The sequence below is a fragment of the Apium graveolens genome, chromosome 9, assembly GCF_009905375.1.
Source record: "Apium graveolens cultivar Ventura chromosome 9, ASM990537v1, whole genome shotgun sequence".
NCBI classification, from domain to species: Eukaryota; Viridiplantae; Streptophyta; class Magnoliopsida; order Apiales; family Apiaceae; genus Apium; species Apium graveolens.
In genome coordinates this window covers 20,576,644-20,598,932 of record NC_133655.1, presented here as the reverse complement: position 1 = coordinate 20,598,932, position 22,289 = coordinate 20,576,644, and the positions used below count along the sequence as shown (strand labels likewise).

General features: G+C 36.3%; 1 non-coding gene across 1 annotated transcript; it reads left to right on the top strand.

Annotated features, from left to right (window-relative positions):
- Positions 1–21,209: 21,209 nt before the first annotated feature.
- Positions 21,210–21,316, top strand: LOC141688258 (small nucleolar RNA R71). Its single transcript, XR_012561714.1, has one exon. It is a non-coding gene; the product is annotated as a small nucleolar RNA R71 (small nucleolar RNA).
- The last annotated feature ends 973 nt before the right edge of the window (positions 21,317–22,289 follow it).

The window sequence follows — 22,289 nt, the reverse complement described above, 5'->3', positions numbered from 1 at the left end:
CTAGCCCTAATGGCCAAGTCTGATGAAACAGAAACAAGTTCTTCAAGTAATTAGGTAATCACCACTAACCTACCACATTTATCTAAAGCTGAGTGTAATGAAGCAATTAATGACATGTCTACATTGCGTGTTACATTTAAGTCCCTCACTAAAAAATGCTAAAATCAAATAAAACAATCAATTTTTAAGTGAGAGGAATAATGTGTTAGAGTCTCAGTTTATTGAATTTGAGAAATTGAGAATAAAATGTAAGATTGCTAAGGAGGAATTAACTGAGTCCTTGAAGAAAGAAGAGATTTTGAAGAAGCAACTTGAACGAGAACAGGAGGTGATTAAGGCATGGAAATCATCTAGAAATGTTCATGCTCAAATCACCAAAGGTCAAGGTATTGAGTCCTTTTGTGATGCAGCCTGGAAAAAGAGTAAGGAGAAGATGGAATCCAATTTGGTTAAAGGATTGCTAACAGATGTGGACTCAACGGATGATAAGATTCATCCGTCAGATAATCAAAAGGATTATCTGTCGAGTGACATAAATCCTCATCCGTCGATTGTGAGCAAACCTGTGAGCAAAGCCAAACTTGCCAAGTTAAATGAAAAGTATGGATCAATTTCCAAAAATTTTATTCCAGGAGAATCGAGTCAAGTGAAAAAGGAGAAGAAAGTGAATGTTGGTCATCTGTCTATCAAGCAATTGAATGATAGATTAGAAAAGATTGAGGTTAAAACAGAAACTAAAAAGAAAAACAATAGAAATGGGAAAGTAGGGATTAACAAACATAACAACTACACACCTGATAAATATGCTCCAAGAAAAATCTGTGTTAAGTGTGGTAGTGTTAATCATCAGTCTGTTAATTGCAAACTTGCTATGCCTACTCCTATATCTGTACCATCTTCTTTTCCCAACATGAATGTCATGCCTTCTATGCCTATGCATGTTATGTCTGCACAGAATATGAATGCACAATTTGCTAATATGCCATTTTCACCTAATCCTTATTATGCTACATTTAGTATGCCTCAAATGCCATTTAGCATGCCTTACTGGAATAACATGTTTGCAAATAGCATGCCTTTTCCTGTTAAACAAAATGTGCATTATAATTCTGTTTTAATGACTGGTTTCAAAGGTCTAACTCAGATGACTAAGGATGAATCTGATATCCCCAAGTCAAATGAGATCAAACCTAAGAAACAAAAGAAGAAAGCTAACAAGGAAGGACCCAAGGAAACTTGGGTACCAAAATCAACTTGATTTGGTATTGATGTGTGCAGGGAAATAGAAAGAATCTGTGGTACTTGGATAGTGGTTGTTCAAGACACATGACTGGAGATTCTACCCTGCTCACAGAGTTCAAGGAGAGAGCTGGACCAAGTATTACTTTTGGAGATGACAGCAAGGGTTATACTGTGGGATATGGCTTGATTTCTAAAGAAAATGTCATCATTGAAGAGGTTGCCTTAGTGGATGGTCTCAAGCACAATTTGTTGAGTATCAGCCAGTTTTATGATAAAGGCAATTCAGTAACCTTCAATTGAGAAGCTTGTGTTGTGACTAACAAAAGAAGCAACAAAGTGGTTCTCACTAGTGTGAGAAGAGGAAATGTGTATCTAGCTGATTTCAACTCATCAAATGCAGAATCTGTTACTTGCCTTCTCAGTAAAGCAAGTCAAGATGAAAGTTGGTTGTGGCACAAGATATCCCATCTAAACTTCAAGACCATGAATGAGCTTGTTAAGAAAGAAATGGTTGGAGGCATTCCTCAAGTGGAGTTTTCTAAGGATGGACTATGTGATGCCTGCCAAAAAGGGAAGAAGATCAAAGCATCATTCAGAAAGAAGCTTGATTCAACAATTGAAGAACCTTTATAATTGCTACACATGGATCTATTTGGACCAGTCAATGTGTTGTCCATCTCAAGGAAACGATTTTTCCTAGTTATTGTAGATGATTTCTCTAAGTTCTCTTGGACATATTTCCTAAAATCTAATGATGAGGCCAGTGAAATCATCATCAATCACATAAGGCAAGTCAACAATTTCTGATTTCAAAGTAAGAAGAATCAGGATTGACAATGGAACTGAGTTCAAGAATTCTGTGATAAGATCATTTTGTGAAGAAAATGGGATAATGCTTTTCTGCAGCAAGAACTCCACAACAAAATGGAGTGGTAGAAAGGAAAAAACAAATCTCTTATTGAGGCTGCACGGATAATGCTTGAAGAATCAAAGTTACCAACATATTTCTGGCTGAAGCTGTGAATACTGCCTGCTACACTCAGAATATTTCTTTGGTTAATAAAGCAAAGTGCATGACACCATATCAATTGTTCAAGAACAAGAAACTAACTCTAAATTTTCTTCATGTATTTGGCTGCAAATGTTATATATTGAGAAATCATACTGATCAACATGGGAAGTTTGATGCTAAAGCAGATGAAGGAATTTTTGTTGGATATGCTGTGGGAAAAGCATATAGAGTCTACAATCTAAGAACCAACATTGTTATGGAATCAATACATGTTGTGTTTGATGATAAAAAGATTGAAGGACTGCAAGATGAAGATTCTCATGAGAGTCTCAAATTTGATAATGTGGAGATGGTTAGTGATGGCAGTGATGATGAAAGTGATCAGGAAATAATGGAAAGGGATAATGCAGAAAAATCTACTACTAATGAAGCACAAAATTCAACATTTGTTGAGTTGCAAAATGCTTCATCCGTCGGGAGACAATCTGCTTTATCCGTCGGGAGACAATCAGCCTCATCCGTCGGAACTCAAAATGCACCATCTGTCGGGTCATCAAAAGAAGCTGAAAGTCAGAAAAAATCACTTACAGAAAGTTCCCCTTTCTTAAATCAAAGATCCTTAAACTCAGGGGGGTTTCTAATAATCAAAACTCAGTTACACATCAAGACAACAATGAGGCCTCTTCATCCAGAGCTAATCTATTTCAACAAAGAATATGGATAAAAGATCATCCCTTTGAGCTCATCATTGGTGATGTATCATCTAGAGTTCAAACAAGGAGAGCAACTCAAGAAAAATGTCTATATAGCAGCTTCCTATCTTAGGAAGAACCAAAGAAGGCAGAAGAAGCATTGTTGGATCCTGATTGGATTTTAGCTATGCAGGAGGAGCTAAACCAATTTGAAAGGAATAAAGTATGGAAGCTGGTACCCAAGCCTAAAGGAAAGAATCCAATTGACACCAAATGGGTATTCAGAAACAAGATGGATGAAAATGGCATAGTGGTCAGGAACAAAGCTAGATTGGTTGCTAAGGGCTATTATCAACAAGAAGGAATAGATTTTGATGAAACTTTTGCTCCTATTGCAAGACTTAAAGCCATCAGAATTTTCTTAGCCTATGCAGCTCATGCCAATTTCAAGGTCTATCAAATGGATGTCAAAAGTGTTTTTCTGAATGGAGATTTGGAGGAGGAAGTCTATGTTTGTCAGCCTCCTGGTTTTGAAGATCCAAATTTCCCAAATCATGTCTACTATCTTTTAAAAGCACTTTATGGACTAAAGCAAGCACCTAGAGCCTGGTATGACACTTTATCAAAATTTCTTTTGGAAAATCACTTCACAAGAGGTACTGTTGATAAAACTTTATTCTTTAGAAATGTTAATGGCTCTAGTATACTTGTTCAAATTTATGTAGATGATATTATATTTGGCTCTACAGATGAAAAACTTTGTAAAACGTTTGCCAAATTGATGCAAAGTAAGTATGAAATGAGCATAATGGGAAAACTAACTTACTTTCTTGGTTTACAAGTTAAGCAAGTTAGTGATGGAATATTCATTAGTCAAACTAAATACATTCATGATCTTTTAAAGAAGTTTAATCTAATGGATTGCACATCTGCAAAAACTCTCATGGCCACTGCAACTAAGCTTGAATTAAACACTACTGAAAAGTATGTGGATATTTCTAGTTATAGGGGCATGGTTGGTTCAATTCTGTACTTAACAACTAGTAGGCCATATATAATATTTGCTACTTGTCTTTGTGCTAGATTTCAGGCTGATCCTAGAGAATCTCATTTAGTAGCTATTAAGAGAATTTTCATATATCTCAAGGGAACACCAAAACTTGGCATTTGGTACCCTAGAGATTCTAGTTTTGATCTAACTGGTTATTCAGATGCAGATTATGCAGGTTGTAAAATAGACAGAAAAAGTACAAAAGGAACCTGTCAATTTTTAGGAAACAAGCTTGTGTCCTGGTTCAGTAAAAAGTAAAATTCAGTTTCTACTTCTACAGCTGAAGCTGAATATATTACTGCTGGTAGTTGCTGTGCACAAATTTTGTGGATGAAAAACCAATTGTTGGATTATGGTCTACAAGTGGATAGGATTCCTATTTTCTGTGATAACACAAGTGCAATTGCCATCACTGAAAATCCAGTACAACATTCAAGAACAAAGCACATAGACATCATGTACCACTTCATAAGGGAACATGTGATGAATGGTACTGTGGAACTGCATATTGTTCCAAGTGAAAAATAGCTTGTAGATATATTTACCAAACCACTTGATGAATCCACCTTTTCAAAGTTGGTAAGTGAATTAGGTATGCTTAATTTCTCTTGAATTATTTCAGATATTTTTGCAAGTGGTAATGTAGCCAGAAATTTAATTGATTTTTCTGTTTTGGATGAAATTTTGGCTAAGTCAAAATTTACATCCCGACGGATGATCATTATCCATCGAGTTTGATCATCCGTCGGAATACAATTTGTCAATAAAAATCAATTATTTTTCTAGAATATTTTATAACTCAACGGATAACTGATTTATCCTCATCCGTCGAATTGTCTCAATCCCAGCCGTTAATTCCCTGAACATTATCCATCGAGTATACTTACAGCTTGTAAGCATGACACAACGGATAACTGATGGAATTTTTACAGTTTATTTATTTCTAAATGGTTATCTTGGGCAATTCTTATTGATTACTTTATTTTACTTTATTATTTTTGTCAGTTAATTTCTGAGATAGTATAAAAGCAAATTCACTTTTATTCATTTCTTTTATCATTCTCAAGATTCAATTGCTCTAATTTCTTTCTTCTCAAAAGCAAACTCTCTCTCTGCAAATTCCAAATCTCTAACAATGGCACCTGTAGTGAAAATAATGTCTCAAACCGGTTATATCTATGAGAAAAACAACTTCTCAGCTTTGGTGAACAAGGAGATTCAACAGTCTGGTGACTATCACAAAATGATGGATTTTGTGAAGAACTGCAAACTCAACTATGTCATGCCGGAATCACCCACCATTTACTGTGAGGTTGTTGAAGAGATATGGACAACTGCAGTGTACAACTCGACAAACAAGACCATCACATTCACTCTGAAAGATATTGTGATTGAGAACCCAACCAACAAGTTAAATTGTTGGGTTCAAGAAAGAAGAATCATTGCAGATTTAAACAGAGCAAACCATCACAAGGAGGTTCCCTTATACTACTTTCCAGTAATGGAGGGACCTCAGGTAAGTGAGGTAATTTCTTCTGTCTCCACTCTTCCAACCTCACAAATTTCTTTGCTTTCTAGTGTAGCTATGGAAACTGTGTCAATGACCCAACAGTTGCCTACCCAAGCTACCAAACTAACAAAAGTTCCAAAATCCAAAGCTAAGAAAGCCCCCTCTGATTTCTTTCAAAAGAAATCAGTTGTAAAATCTACTAAACCTAAAGAGGGGAGTGTGAAGGAGGGTCAGAAAGGTGAGGGACAGGGTGAAAATCAAAGAAGCCCTAAGGATAAGGATAGTGAGAAGAGTGTACCCAAACCTAGCCACACTACAGTTTCCCAACAAACTGTGGTTGTTAATAAGGATATTAGCTCATTACTGGTTTCATCCCCCCAAAAGGATGTCACCATTCAAACAAGCTCTCAACCAGGAGCACAGGCCAAGAGGGGTAGGGACATTAGCTCACCACAAACCTATGCCAGAAAGAAAAGATCAAAAACCCTTGGGGATGCACAGGGCTCACACACTGTGACTGGATAATGAAAATACATAGCCCGGAAATGGCCAACTCAACCGATAGCGGTAGGGCCGAAGGTAGGCTATCTCTCATCATTAATAGTACCTATGGTGGCATTCTACTCACTTGCATACTCTTCATCAACATATCTTTCTTCGGGATCAGAGCCGTGCAACACCAAATTCTCCCACACACTCATTGGATATTGATATGATTTATACATCTCAACCAAATTCTCCATCTTTAACTCTGTTGGAGAAGCCAAAAATCCATGCAAGTGAGCATCATCTTCTAGATGATTTGTTGGCTCACTTGCCATTTCTTTCTGAGACTGTTGAAACATCTGTGTCAAAATTTTCATCAATCTGCACAGAGTCTACAATAGTCTCCACTTCATACTCATTTATTTCTACTCACTCGATGGATATTGTTCATCCATCGAGTAGTGATTGTATCCCGACGGATGTGCCTAACAGCAGTCATCCGTCGGATAGTCAAATTACTACCCCGATGGATATTTCTCATCCGTCGGGAGTCTCTGCACAACTTCAAAGTTCAACTATAGTTACAATTGCAGATGACTTAGTAATTATACAATCACTTTTAGGATTGAGGGAAGGTAGTGATTTGAGTGAGAGTTTGGGTTACTCCCAGGAAAAAGGAGAGGAAAAGAGTGATCTAATGCAGTCCATTTCTTCAGGACTGGCAAAAGTGAGTGAGAGGAGTCCCACCTTAGATGGTGAAGGTGAGGGTGTGAGGGTGGGAAGCCAAGGTGAGACCTTGATGCAAGAAAAGAGAGATAATGAGAGAAATGCATGTACAGGAGAAATAAGGGTGGATGTCATTGCAAGTGAGTTAATGAATGTCCAGGATGCATACAGGGAGGGACTATCTCAGCAAAGTCAAGCTGTTATAGATTCTACCTCCTTGGATACTGAGACATTTACTCACCCTGTTCTAGCATATCAAATTCTAGCTGGACAGGGAAATGACAATGCAGAAAGAATGCTAAATTTGGTGCACACCACACAGTCTATGCAAAGAGAAAAGGACGCAATCACAGCTTTTCCGTCTACAGCTGGTGATATTGACTATGAGACTGGTGATTCAGAAGATTTCTTTGGTGGTGAGGATGAAGAAAGTGAAGAAGAGCCATTGGACATAGGGGGAGAATTAGGCCCTAGTTCCATATCAGGCATGCCATCATGGGCCTTCTCCAAGAAATGTGATGAACATCATTTCAAGACCACACTCATCCAATTTATCAGTCAAACACAGTATGCTCTTCAATCATCCAAAAATACTAGCACCAAGAAGCTTCTGCAAGCACATCTTGCTTCTCTTCAACTAAAGCAAATCCAAGGTTCTCAATATACTCAGGATGTCACTTCTATCAAAGGAGAAATTGATCAAATGAAAAGAGACTTTTCTGAAAGGTTGGATTCTAAACTTCCAGAAGCTACAATGTTTGACATTAAAAGACAGCTAAGGAAGAACTCTGATCTTGCTACCAAGGTGGATTCCCTGGACAAAAGGATGATTGTTATGGAAGCTTCTCTTACATCAATTCATCTACACCAAGCACAACAAGCAGACTTGCTTCAGAAGCTAGTGGCTGCACAGACTTCCTCCTCTACTCAACTTGCTGATAACAAAAAGGGGGAGAAAGAAAGCTCCATTGTCCCAGTCAGTCAAGAGAGTTCAAGGAGTGAGGGGGAGCAAAAAGTGCTCAATATTCAAGTAAGTAAAGCAATTGTGCCAACAATTGCTTTCATAAAGCCACCTGCTAAAGATAGTATAGATCTAATCAAAGAAGCAGCAGCCAATTTGAGAGCTGCTGAGAAGAAGCAATTGAGTCCAATCAGCTGGAAGAAAATTGATGAGAACATACAGAAGATATTTGGTCCAACACAGAAGCCAGAAAAATCTTCAATCATCACTCTAAATTCATGAAAATTTCTGTGAATGACATAAGTATGAACTATCTGGAAAGAGGTTAAACTTCCTGCATCAAATGTCCAAAGAAAGATCTCATCATGAAGGCCAAAAGGAACTACTCTAAGTTTTCAGACAAGAATCATATGGATACAGTGTTTGAAACACCTAGGCCAGATGAGAAGAAGCTGTTGGCTAGGTCTATTGCATTCTACAAGGATCCAACTGATTCAGTGCTTAAAAGGAGAATTGCTAAAATTTACAGAAATGGTAAGGAGATTTGTGTGGTGGTTGGACACCCACTGTTTGTGGAAGCTAAGAAGGAAGAGAAAGAAAGAATCAGGCTAGAAAAGAAGCAAGCTACTTTGGATGCTAAAAAGCAAAAGCAAAAGAAATAACAAGCCGCTATCTTGGCCAAGCTTCAAGTTGTAAAAACCACAACAGAAGTTCATGTACAACCAACTGTAATTACCGAACCTAAGGATCTGAAAATGCAAGAAGAATCACAACAGAAAAGAAGATTTAGACACAAACTCCATTCCAAGAGGAAAGTGAACTTTAATGATGAGGAATTGGACGAACAATTTCCCAAAAAGCCTACAACTACAACTCAGACATCAAAACCCTCAGTGGTATTTAAGAATTCAAAGTGGTTGATCCAACAAAAAATATTCATGGTGAACCAATTGTTCCTAAGGATGAGCCAGTAGACTGGGAAAGTTTACCAATTCCTGAGCTAAATTTACCCATCTTCAAGACAAAAAAGACAAAGACTAGAGCTAGCAAGAAAGTGAAGCCTGTATCTCTCAGATCCAAAGCTCTAACCAAATCCCAACCCACAGTCAACAAGAGGGATCTCATGTACATTTGTGATATCAAGGAATTTTTAGACTTGAATCTCTACTTGGATGAACTGGAAGAAGTAAGAGGAATTGATGCTTACAGACATCTTTCTGAAAGACTGGTATTTAGATACAAGAGAGGGAAAGAGATGACATGGCCTCTTCACAGGATTCTCCAAGAAAGCCAATCTGTTCTGATTAAATTCTAATCATCCTTCAAAAAGAACTTTGGATACAATGTGACTGCAAGAAGAATGGTTCTAAAGAGGATTGAGGAACTAAGGAGTATTAGAGCCAAAGATGCACTTCCAAAAACTCTATATATTCCCTTTACAGGAAAAAGAGTGCATCTAAGGCCCTATTGGCTGATGGAATTCATGGATGACAAAGGTGTTAGAAGATTCTTCAAATTGGAGGACCAATTGAGTATCTCTAGCAATGAGACTCTTTTGGAAATGCAGGAAATGCTAAATCTCTCAAAAGTTGATGAACTTGAATTTCACAGAAAACTTCAGAATCAAATTGAAGAAAACAACAGAAGGCTTGAGAAGAAATCCAGACAATCAAGGAAATAGATCTATCTGCTCAGACTAGAGGAGCATCTTGATAACAATTGTGAGCAATTTCTTTGTGTACTTTGCATTGTTCAACTTTCAGCAATTTGTAGCACTTAACAGTTTTAACTACTATTTTTTTAATCTGTATCTTTATGATGTTTTATTATCATCAAGTTTCTCTTAATTTATGGCTACAATTCCAGTAGACATAAATTGGGGGAGATTGTTAGGAATATGTTGTGTACTTGATAATAAGCTAAACAAAACACCTTAGTAGATTTAACTTAGTGAATTTTGTAGCACCCGACGGATGATCAATTATAGTCCCGACGGATGATTCAATATAGTCCCGACAGATGACTAATTGATATCCACCGGGTGAGTAGCTTATGTAACAATAATTACTATAGCATATTTCTGCAAACAACTTTGTATAGATTCGGTAGTAGCTTATGAATCATGTAGACTACTAGTAGATGTGCAGAATAGGTTGAGTAAATGTAAATATAAGATGTCTTATAATTCTGCACAAATGAAATGGAGTCAAGTGATAAATGGCTACCCGACAGATGATCAACAAAGCTACCCGGCGGATAATCAACAAAGCTACCCGACGGATAACAAGCATGTACCCGACGGATGATCAATTCAAATATCTGTTGACAGTGACAACACAGTCACATGCGTCGAGTGTTTGCAAAAGGAATGTGGCAGCCTGTTTAGCAGGGTTTTGAGAACAAAGAAGCATTACCATTTCCATGCTATTATGAAGATATTCAAAGATGCTGGAATAGAGTAGTGAAGCAGCATAGAGTTAGACTTGATAGGTTTTGTTTTATCGTCTTGTCTTATTATCATGTAAACTTGGTGATATATAAACCAAGTGTGGCTAGTAGAACAAACTAACTAAGCAAACACATTTTTTGCAGAGAAACATTTGTAAGCTATATTCTGTAGAATTTCTCTGTAGTTTGTTTGTTCACTTGTAAAGCAGCTGTAAGCTATTCAAGCTTCACAGGGTTCTCTCGATATATATATATATATATATATATATATATATTCAAATCCACTAGAAAGTTTTAAAGACCTGAGTTTTTATTACTTTATGTTTGATTTACTTAACTTTGTATTCCGCACTTTGCAAATCAAACAGTTAGATATAAATTGAGTTAGAACCATTTTTCACAGATCTCAAAAAGAATCCAGAATTACATTTAATCCCCCCTTCTATAATTATTATTGTATTGTTAGGGAATAACATCTTTATGATGGGATCATGATCATTTTAATATTAACAAAACCCTAAAGTTTATATTAAGTTGACCCCTAGATCGATAAGGAGTGTGTTCGCCAAAGCGAAGTACTCCCATCTATCGTGGGAGATGCATTGAAGTATATTGGTACTTTTTGATTATTGGGTTTAACTTAACTAAGTTACAATAGGATTATAAACTTAGAGGCATGGAGTTTGGCGAGATTTATTAGATAAATATCAACAAATATTGTTCCACCAAACTATCCAAAAGATATATAGTTTATATAATTTATAAATATTGTCTGCCTTATTGAATCATGTTTTAGGAGTAAAGCCAAAGTTGAACTAAGACGTTATGAAATTTGGATCTTGGCTCACTAGAAAGGATATAGAAGATATTATTTCCAAATTAATAATTAGGATTTGATAAGAATAGTGGGAGATATATATTATGAATAAATATGAATAATTGTTTGAACATAATTTAATGATCATCTGTCGACTAATTTATTTTATGCATTTTAATATTGTAGATATCAAATGGCAAACAACTTTTCTGTGTGGTCAATCCTTGAGAAGGACAAGTTGACAGGAACGAACTTCCTTGATTGGAAAAGGAACTTGAGGATAGTCCTCATGTAGGAGCGAAAGCTCCATGTCATTGATGTTCCTCGCCCTGAACCTCTTCTTGAAGGTGGAACGCATGTTCAATAGACTGCTTATGAGAAGCATATTGATGATGACACGGATGTCACCTGTTTGATGCTAGCGACTATAAGTCCTGAGCTTCAGAAACTACACAAGCATATGGATGCTTACATCATGATTGAGCACTTTAAACGTATATTTGAAGGACATGCTCGTCAAGAGAGGTTTGATACAAGCAAAGCTTTGTATGAATGCAAACAGGGTGATCGTGATTCGGTTAGACCACATGTTCTAAAGATGATTGGATATATGGAGTACCTTACTACTCTGGGTTCCACGATTGGTCCAGAAGCCCAGATAAATATGATCTTGCAATCTTTGAACAACAACTATGCTCAGTGTATAATGAATTACAATATGAATGAGATAGATAAGACACCTACCAAATTGTTCACTAAGTTAAAAACTATTGAGACCAACATTCAGAAGGCATCCCCTGCTCCCATTATGATTGTGAACAAGGGGAGTACCAAAGGGAAAGGTAAATGGAAAAAAGAGGATATAATCCAAACCTACTATTGCTCCTAAAACTGCTCCCAAACAGGCTTTAAAGCCTTGAGATGGAGTTGTAAAGGGTGATACATGTCACTATTGCAAGAAACCGGGTCATTGGAAGAGAACCTGCCATGCTTATTTGAAGGATCTGAAAAAGAAGAAGCCTACTAGAGCTTCTGATTCCGGTATTAATGTTATAGAAGTTAATTTATCTACTTCTATTTCATGGGTAATATATACTGGATGTGGTTCTCACATTTATATAAATGTGCAGCAACTGCGGGGAAATAGGACATTGACAAAGGGAGAAGTCGACCTAGGTGTTGGCAATGGAGCAATGGTTGTTGCTTTAGCTGTAGGGGCTTTTCATTTATCGTTTCCCACTGGGCTTATTTTAGAACTAGATAACTGTTTTTACTTGCCTGCGATTTGCAGAAACATTATTTCAGTTTCTTGTTTGGACAAGAAAGGTTTTTCATTTTTGATTCAGAACAATAATTGTTCCATTTCATTGAATAATGTTACCTACGGGGTTGCACATTTTTTTAATGATTAATATGTTCTTGATCTCGATACTTTTGTCTATAATATAAATAGTATAATAAAAAACGTATGAAGATGATAGACTCAAATCAAACATACCTCGGGCATTGTCGTTTAGGTCACATAAATGAGAAACGCATTTCCAAGTTACATTAAGATGGCTACTTGGATTAGTTTGATTTTGAATTATACGAAGAATGCAAATATTGTCTCATTGACAAAATGGCTAAAGCTCATTTTACCGGACAAGGTAAAAGGGCCACCGAACGATTCGGACTTATACATAGTGATGTATGTGGTCCAATATGTACAATGGCAAGAGGTGGATTTTACAACTTCATTATGTTTACTGATGATTTCAGTAGATAAGGATATGTATACCTTTTGAAGAATAAATCCAATTATTTTAAATAGTACAAAGAATAAAAGGCGAAGTGGAAAAGCAAAAAGGGGAAAGTATAAAAGTTCTACGATCAAATCTTGGAGGAGAATACTTAAGCCTCGAGTTTAAAGGTTTCTAGAAGGAGTGTGGTATCGGATCACAGCTTACTCCTCCTGGAATGCCTCAATGGAATGGAGTTTCTGAGAGAAGAAATCGTACCTTGTTAGACATCATGTGATTGATGATGAGTCTAACATATTTTCCAATAAGTTTCTAGGGTTACGCTCTAAAAACGGTTGCATATACAGTAAACCGAGTTCCAACTAAATCGGTTCAAAAGACTTCATATGAGATATGAACTGAGAAACGTCATATCATATCGTTTATGAAAGTATGGGGATGCGAAGCGTTTGTGAAACGCTTGGTCTTTGACAAATTAGGACCAAAATCGGATAAATATTATTTTGTGGGATATCCTGAAAAAACAAAAGGGTATAGTTTCTATAATCCTACTGAGAACAAAGAGTTTGTTACTCGGACCGTTGTATTTACTGAAAGAGAATTACTTTCCAAGAAAAATATTGGGAGGACTATAGATCTCGATGAATATCGATATGTACAAAATAACATTGAACCAGAGTTGAAAAATGGATATAATAAATATAAAGATGTTCATGTTCCGGAAACACAGGTTGTTCGTAGATCTAGTAGAATTCGTCATGAGCCAAAGAGATATTATGGATTTCTCTTGACTTAAGATGATGATTTGATGCTCATAGACAATGATGAGCCTCTTACCTACCAAGAAGTTGTGACCAGTCCAGACTCCGAGAGATGGCTGGAGGCCGTGAAATCTGAGATGGAATCCATGTATCAAAAAAATGGACTTCAGTTGATCCACCCGAAGGGGTATAACCTATAGGGTGCAAGTGGGTTTTGAAGAACAAAATTGATATGGATGGTAAAGTACAGACCTATAAGGCACAACTTGTGGTAAAAGGTTTTTAAAAAATTCATGGTATAGACTATGATGAAACTTTTTCACCAGTTGCTATGGTCAAGTCTATCTAAATTTTGCTAGAAATAGTTGCTTACTACGAATATGATATTTGGAAAATGGATGTCAAAACAGCTTTCTTAAATGGGAGCCTTGAAGAGGATGTAAATATGATAAAACCTGAGTGTTTTGTCGATCCAAAGTTTCCTAAGATGGTATATAAGTTGCTTCAATCCATTTATGGATTAAAGCAAGCCTCAAGGAAATGTAATCATCATTTTGATGAAATAGTCAAAGAGCTTGGCTTTATTCAAAATGAAGATGAACCATGTGTTTACAAGAAGGTTAGTGGGAGCCGTGTGACATTTCTAGTACTATATGTAGATTACATATTACTAATAGGGAATGACATACCTTCTTTATATGCTGTTAAGACTTGGTTGGGAAATAGTTTCTCGATGAAGGACTTTGGCGATATTACCTGTATATTAGGGATCAAGAACTATATATATAGATCAAGGAGATTAATCGGCCTAAGTCAGAGTACATACATTGACAAAGTATTTTATCATTTTGGGATGCAAGAGGCAAAAAGGGGATATGTCCCAATATCTCATGGGATAGTAATCTCAAAAGATAACTGCCATAAATCATTAGATGATAAGGGCCGCATGAGAAAAGTTCCATATGCTTTGTTAATTGGATCTATAATGTATGCGATGATATGTACTCGTCCTGATGTTTCGTATGCCATGAACCTGATGATCAAATACAAGTCTAATCCAGGAGAGGGTCACTACACAGTTGTCAAGAATATTCTTAAGTACTTAAAGAGGACTAAAGATTCATTCTTGGTGTATAAAAGAGATGAAAAAGCTAGTTGTAAAGGGTTACACTGATGGTAGCTTCTAGACAGACAGAGACTATACAATATCTCAGTCAGGTTTTGTGATTTTTCTTAATGGAGGTGTTGTAAGCTGAAAGAGTTCAAAACAAGAGACAATAGCTGATTCTACAATGAAATTTGGGTATATTGCTTCCAGTAAAGCAGCTAAAAAGGCTGTTTAGATGCGGAAAATCATAACGGGACTTGGTGTGGTTCCATCGATCGCAGATCTAGTTGATCTTTAGTGCAATAACAATGGAGCCATTGTGCAAGCTAAAGAACCAAGAGCATATTCCAAATCAAAGCATATACTTAAAAGATATCACCTTCTTCGAGAGATTAATGAGAGATGATATATACATATATGTAAAGTGCATACTGATGATAATGTTGCAGACCCCCTGACTAAGGCTTTGTCACAGTAGAAGAACGATGATCATACTAGTTCCATGGATATTAGATACATATGTGATTGGTTCTAGTACAAAAGGGAGATTGTTAGTGTTTGTGCCCTAGAGAAAATGCTATTATGATTTGTTTATGACATGTGGATTATTAATGTTTATGTTCTATCGATTATTCTTTTTATAATTTAGTATGTCTTAATTTACAGCGATATAAATATTAGATTAATAAATGTCCTTGGAATATGATATGCATTATATACCTTTAAGTACGTGACTTAGAGATGAGATTATGTGAATAGTATCAATATTACCAAATATCCCTAGACTAGTATTATTATTAAGGGATAATAATAATAAATTAAGACTAGTGTGTTTGTTGACTGATGATCACATCTCACTGATCATAGGTTTAGTGATATCAAAGTCGAAAATACAGGCATATGTAAATATACATGGTATTGGATAGACCCAATCTGATATTTTATATGTGTCATAAGTAATTCTCATAGTGATAATGGTGTAATGATCCTTCGACTTGAAATCATTATATTTCTATATGATGATTAACATACTTTGATTTCATCAAAAGTTGCCTTTGACCGGGTAATGATAAAAGTGGACTTCAGGTATAATTTAGGAATCGTGTGAGAAATATGAATGATCTAGAAAGGATTTAACCTCATAATTTTGGAGAGATATTATTGGCCTTTTGTGTGAGCTAGACTATGAACTGTGGGGCGTCGCGCTCAAATGTTGATTTGAAATGATATTCTACTCATTGATCAAGGAAACATGGATTAAACCACGAAGAGGATGACACATAACATGCCTTGAGTTTAATATATAATATATGGTTAAATAGATTAAATCACATTGTACATTATTCATGAAAGGTTTAATCGATCACTGATTTAATTATTATTACTTGGTTAGCATTGATGTATTACTAGATACCACTCATTGTTTATGATTTTAAAATAGATTTAAAATTGTTGCCAACGTAATAATAACCTAAAGGGTCACACAAAGAATGATTGGAGGATTATTTAATTTAAATTCAGATTTAAATTAAATGTAAGTAATTCAAGTTATTTGTTATTAATTAAGTAAGACTTAATTAATTAAACAAATAAGAAATTCAAATTTACTATTAAATTCAAAATTGAGTTATTGGATGATTAAGTAATACTTAATTAATAATAACTAGGATTTTCGGATTTATTAAAACTTTAAATTAGTTTAGGGTTATAAATCTTTTTCTCTTACATATATAATATCTTATTAAGTCTCAACCAGGGTTTGAAGTTTTTATAAGATAAAACACAAACTCTAGGAGCTTGAGAGTGTTAGGGAGAAAACACGCGCTAAAATTACACGCAAGTATACGCGTTCGCAAGTAGTATAAGATATAAATCAGATTCGTTCCCACAGAGACTCTTTTTAGTTAACTTAAGATTATGCACCTAAGCAACAATGATATGACTATCGTTCAATGCTAAGATAAATAACAGATTGAGTTTTGATGAACTAAGAGATTATACTAATTAACATTAATTAAGAATAAAAGTGATTGAATTAACTATATGAGACTAACTTGGGATTCTAAGTTCATTACTACTTCATTCAAAGTCATTGTTCTTAACCTTAGCATGTGATGGTGATGACAACTAATCAGATAACACGAAACTAGTAAACGCCAACTTTCGTTGTACGAATACCCTACTACCAGACATCCACAAAAGAGATAGAAGTTGAATAGACACCAATTATATTGAGACCCTATATGTCTATAGAATTTGACAACATAAAGGTTTAATGCACAACTTATTTATCGTGATTACATAGGGCAAGTAAGATGGTTAAAATTACCTACGAATCATGCCTAATAATTATACATGAACCTATGCTAGCATGGTAAATTCTAAATGTCTATACCCACTTTCGCTTCAATAGAGATTAACACGCTATCTTATATGTTTGCTATGCACATAAGACGAATAAGCACAACCAATACTAGGATATCAATCAATCACCACACACCAAGATATTGAAACAAATTAACTATAGAAATCCATAAGTAAATCCGTTAGAACCCCCACGATAACGATTAGTTCATAATCGAACTCATCGTCACCATGGGTTCCAATGAAAGCATGATAATAAACAATATAAGAGTATTAAGGTTCAAAGATAAACCGAAAACAAGCATCCAAGTATCAACTATATTAAAGAAAACAAAAGTCTTCTTCTCTGTAGCCGTCTTGTGCTCTTCTAGGTCTTCGTATGGCTCTCCCTGGTCTCCTCGTTGTTAAAAATGTCTTTTTATTGATATGTATAGGTTCTAGGATGACCAGGACTCTCAAAATCTTCAATTTCGACTAAAAACAGGATTCTGGTGCAGAAACAGGGCGCGGGCACGCTGTTTTCGGGCGCGGACGCGCTGGAATAGTGATTTCTGGAGTGCGGGCGCGCTGGTTCTGGCGCGGTCGCGCTGGCCTTTTGGAAATTTTCTGACAATTCTTCTTTTGGTTGTATCTTGAGTTCTTCTCGTCAGAATTAGGAGATTCAACTGCCCACGCGAAGCTAACGAGATTCTCTACAACTTGATAATGGCCTAGGCTTCCAATTCTGATCTTTTTTCAACATATTTCCTTGAAAAGCTCCTTTCTTCATTTAACTGATGCCTGAAATTCAGTAACACAAAAACATATCACAAATAGCAACAACTTGAGTCCGAAACAGCAACTTAAGCTTGTAATGAAGCATTCTAAGTAGATATAAAATCCACTTATCACACCCCCAAACTTGAATCGTTGCTTGTCCTCAAGCATAAACAGACTCAAAAACTATAAAATAAACTTAATGCATGAATGCAACTACGTGAATGCAACTAAATGGTAATATAATCGATACCCTCAGAATAACCATAACCAAATGAATAAGCCAACGCCTCTAAAAATGCAATGACTCTAAACAGAGCTTGAATAAATCCCACAAATCAACTCACAAACCAGAATGTGTGTGTGTGGATGCTTAACAGATATACTTTCGATACTAGATCAATAACCATAACTTATCTATCATCAAAATAATCACGAGTTTATAAACAGAATAGACGTTAAACGCATAATGACTCACAAAACCTCCTTCCTACTAGAGTTATACAAGGATTCACGCTATTATTGAACACATAACAAAGATGCTTATTTGACCGTGCAATGAGTGAGGTCCACAAAAGACTTATGTAATAATACTCATGTAGCGAGCGTTAGGTTAGCGGATCCCAGACTATCAAAGCCTTAGGTCACTAGGCACAAACTTCCCTAAAACTTAATAACTTGAGTATTAAAGAGCTAGCTCTTGATCAATTATGCATAAACACATACTTTTTTTTCTCTTTTCTTTTTTTTCCTTTCTTCTTTTTTTTCCTTTCTTTTCAACAATTTCTGAATGACTGTGTTTCGCTCCATCTCATTCAACCCTAGACTACTCATAAAAATATGAGCCGACTATTAGCCATTTGACGCCTAGCCTTATTCACAACTAGCAATGAAATCCTGCTTTTTTCCAGTTTTAAAAATCAGTGTTCTTTTTTCCATTAAGAGAATACCAAAAATTCTAGATATAAACAAGTGATTAAATCTCAACAAATAAACAAATATGATCATGATCTAGCTCAAAAACAATCCTATAAGAATTCTGAATTTTTTTTTGGGCCTGCAAATCAATTCACTAGACTTAAACAACCCTCTATTCGTCATCATCACACTCAAATTAATATCGACTAATCAATCGGAAATAGCTCAACCTAAGGGATCATATTATATGCATGCACATACAACTATATGAACTCACATAAAAACAAACAAATATGATCTATATGAACAATCATGCAAAAATATGAATGAAATACAACTAAACATGCTACATGAATCTATATGAATCTATATGGATACACACAAACTAATCCTTACATTATCACCCCCAAACTTAAAATTTTCAATGTCCTCATTGAAGGTAATAATAAGGATTTCAAGCATACGTAGTTGTCAGGAGGATCACCCTCTTCGGGTGGAGGATCAGGTGGCCAATTAACCTCGACAGCAGTGTCTCAGAAAAAAGTACCAAGAGCATGTGTCCAATCTTCAGCAAAATTTCGGTGGATATCATGCATGGCCTCAATACGCCGAATCAACCTTCTATATTGCGCATCACCAAGACCAAACCTATCAACTGTCTGTGGTGCACGAGAGGGAACATCTGGTCGTGGTTTGAGCTCAAGTATGGGAGCTTCTTCAATAGACGGCTCGAGACGCTCCTGAGAAATTTTTAGCTCTGCTAACCCAAGAGAATCAAATGGCATATCCAGCTTCCTCTTCCACGGAGGTGCATTAAAAACCTACAGTTGCTTTGCTCCTTCTTCATCTTCAAGAACTGATTCCCCTATTAAGGCTCTCTCTAAGGTATCTAACTTTGGCAATTGCTCAAACTCCGAATTCATGATAGAGTCGACCCACTCTACTTTAAAGCACTGCTATTTATCTGTAGGTAACTTTGTTTCCTTGAACACACTAAAAGTGACCTTCCAATCTTGAACCTTCATCGTAAGCTCTCCCTTTTGCACATCGATCATAGTTCGGCCTGTAGCCAAGAATGGTCTTCCCAAGATAATGGGAATCTTCTTATCCTGCTCAAAGTCTAGAATGACAAAATCAGCAGGGAAGATGAATTTGTCCACCTTGACCAAGACATCCTCAACTATACCTCATGGATAAGCGATGGAACGATCAGCTAATTGCAATGACATGTATGTCGGTTTCGGATCAGGTAGACCAGGCTTCATGAAGATAGACATGGGCATCAGATTAATGCTAGCTCCCAATTCACACAAGCATTTGTCGAAAGACAAGTTTCCAATAGTGCAAGGAATCGTGAAGCTTCCGGGATTCTTAAGCTTCGGAGGCAATTCAGTTGCAGAACTGCACTGCATTCTTCCGTAAGAGCAACAGTCTCTAAGTCATCGAGCTTCACTTTACGAGAGAGAATACCTTTTATAAACTTCGTATAGCTAGGTATCTGTTTAAGAGCTTCAGTGAAAGGTATGTTGATATGAAGTTTCTTGAACACCTCCAGAAACTTAGCAAATTGCCTATCCAACTTCTGCTTCTGCAGCCTCTTAGGAAATGAAGGTGGAAGATATACCTATTTCTCCCCTGTATTACCCTCAGGAAGAGGGTGTTCTACAGTTTTCTTCCTTGATTCCACCTCGGCATCCTTATGCGCCACTTTTTCAGCTACAATCTCATTTTCTGGATTTGGAAAAGGTGCCGATGTACCTGCAGAGTTTTCAGACTCTTCGTCTTGCTGAATTTGGGGGCTTGCGACCTTTTCTGATCTCAAGGTGATGGCGTTCACCTAATTGTTAACTTCCCTCTTTCCTGGATTGGCTTCTGTGTATCACTAGAAAGCGTTCCTGGTAGTCGATTCAATAAGGCGTTAGCAATTTGCCCTATCTGATTCTCCAAAGTCTTGATAGAAACAGCCTGGCTTTGGCATATAAGAGCCTGGTTTTTGCACATAAGCCTCAACTCCTCCAATTCAGATTTTTCATTCAAAGATTGACCTGCACCATGAGTTTGTTGTTGAAGTTGGAGTTGTTGTCTTGGTGTAAATTGATGCTGAAAACCAGGAGGATTGAATTGCTTATTTCTAAACTGCTGGAACGGGTGTTGTATCGCATTCTGATTTTGCTCCAGCTGAAGTTAGGATGATTCTAGTTATCAGGATGTAAGTGTCTGGAACTGGTTACTACGATCTCTGAAAGTTGCTCATAAACCGAGCTGATTCACTAGATATAGCGCATTGCTCCGTCGCATGCGAACCTGCACACAGCTCACAAACACTAGTTATCTGATTAACACCATAGTTAGCCAGAGAATCGATCTTCATAGACAATGCCTTTAGTTGAGCAGTGATAGCCATAGATGTATGCACTTTCAGAACTTCTGCTATCTTGCCCTGTGGCAATCTCTGGGTTGGATACTGATATTCATTAGCAGCCATCAGTTCAATTAGATCATAAGCTTCCTCATAGCTATTTTCCCATAATTCTCCACCTGATGCTGCATCAAGTACGGGTCTTGACTGTGCTCCCAAACCATTACAGAAGTAATTGATGATCATCCAATCAGGCATGCCATGATGAGGACACTTTCTAAGCATCTCCTTGTAGCGTTCCCAAGATTCATATAGAGTTTCTCCCGATTGCTGCGCAAATTGAGTAAGAGCATTCCTGAGTGCAGTTGTCTTTACCATAGGGAAGAATTTAGTAAGAAACTTTTGAGCAAGATCCTCCCAAGTAATGATAGTTTTAGGTCACACAACACTGTAGAAGGGGGTTGAATACGGTGTTTATACAATCAAATCGATTTGAACACAAGTATGTAATAAAGATCAAGTATATTCAATAAACTCTGTTACAATATAAACTGTTGTTCTCTCTCAGTGATGAACAAATATCACTAAGAGCTGCTAGGTTACAATGAATAATGTTTCTCGATAATGATAACACATATAGTGTAAACCCTAAGTTATGTTTATATAGTACACAGTTACAAGATATATTCTAATTGATATGGAATATAATTATGTCTCCTAAAATATATCAATCCGATATCTTCTATAAGTCTTCTAGTCCTCTAACTCTTTACGCATATCTTCTTTTATCTTAGTCCAGATCTTCTCCTTTAAATCAGCCGCATTCCTTATCTGAAAGTCTTCCCGTACTTAAGTACTGATATGTATCTTCTGACACCTTAAGTTCTGATATTAAGTTCTGACTTCAGTAAGTTCTGATTTCTGTAAATCCAAATATATCCTGTTGTTAAGTTCTGAAAACTAAACACAAATCATATTAGACATGACATCCCAAATATATCTAATAATCTCCCCCAACTTGTAAATTATGCAAAATATACAAGTTAATAGATTTGATGATGTCAAAAACATTTAAGTACAAATACAATGAGAGTTTATCTAGACAATTAACTATAACTTACAGTCCTTGTAGCTTTTACCAATCTCATTGAGTCAATCTGAATCCAAAGTGATTTTGACAAAGTTTGATATCAGCTTTTCTTCTTTATTCCTCAAGACTTGAGCTATTGTAGCTTTGACTTGCTTCAATTCTTCATTCTGACTTCCAATCTGATAGATTGCAGTCCTTAATGCTGAGATATGGTTTCTTTCCAAACCATCAACAAGTCTAATCACC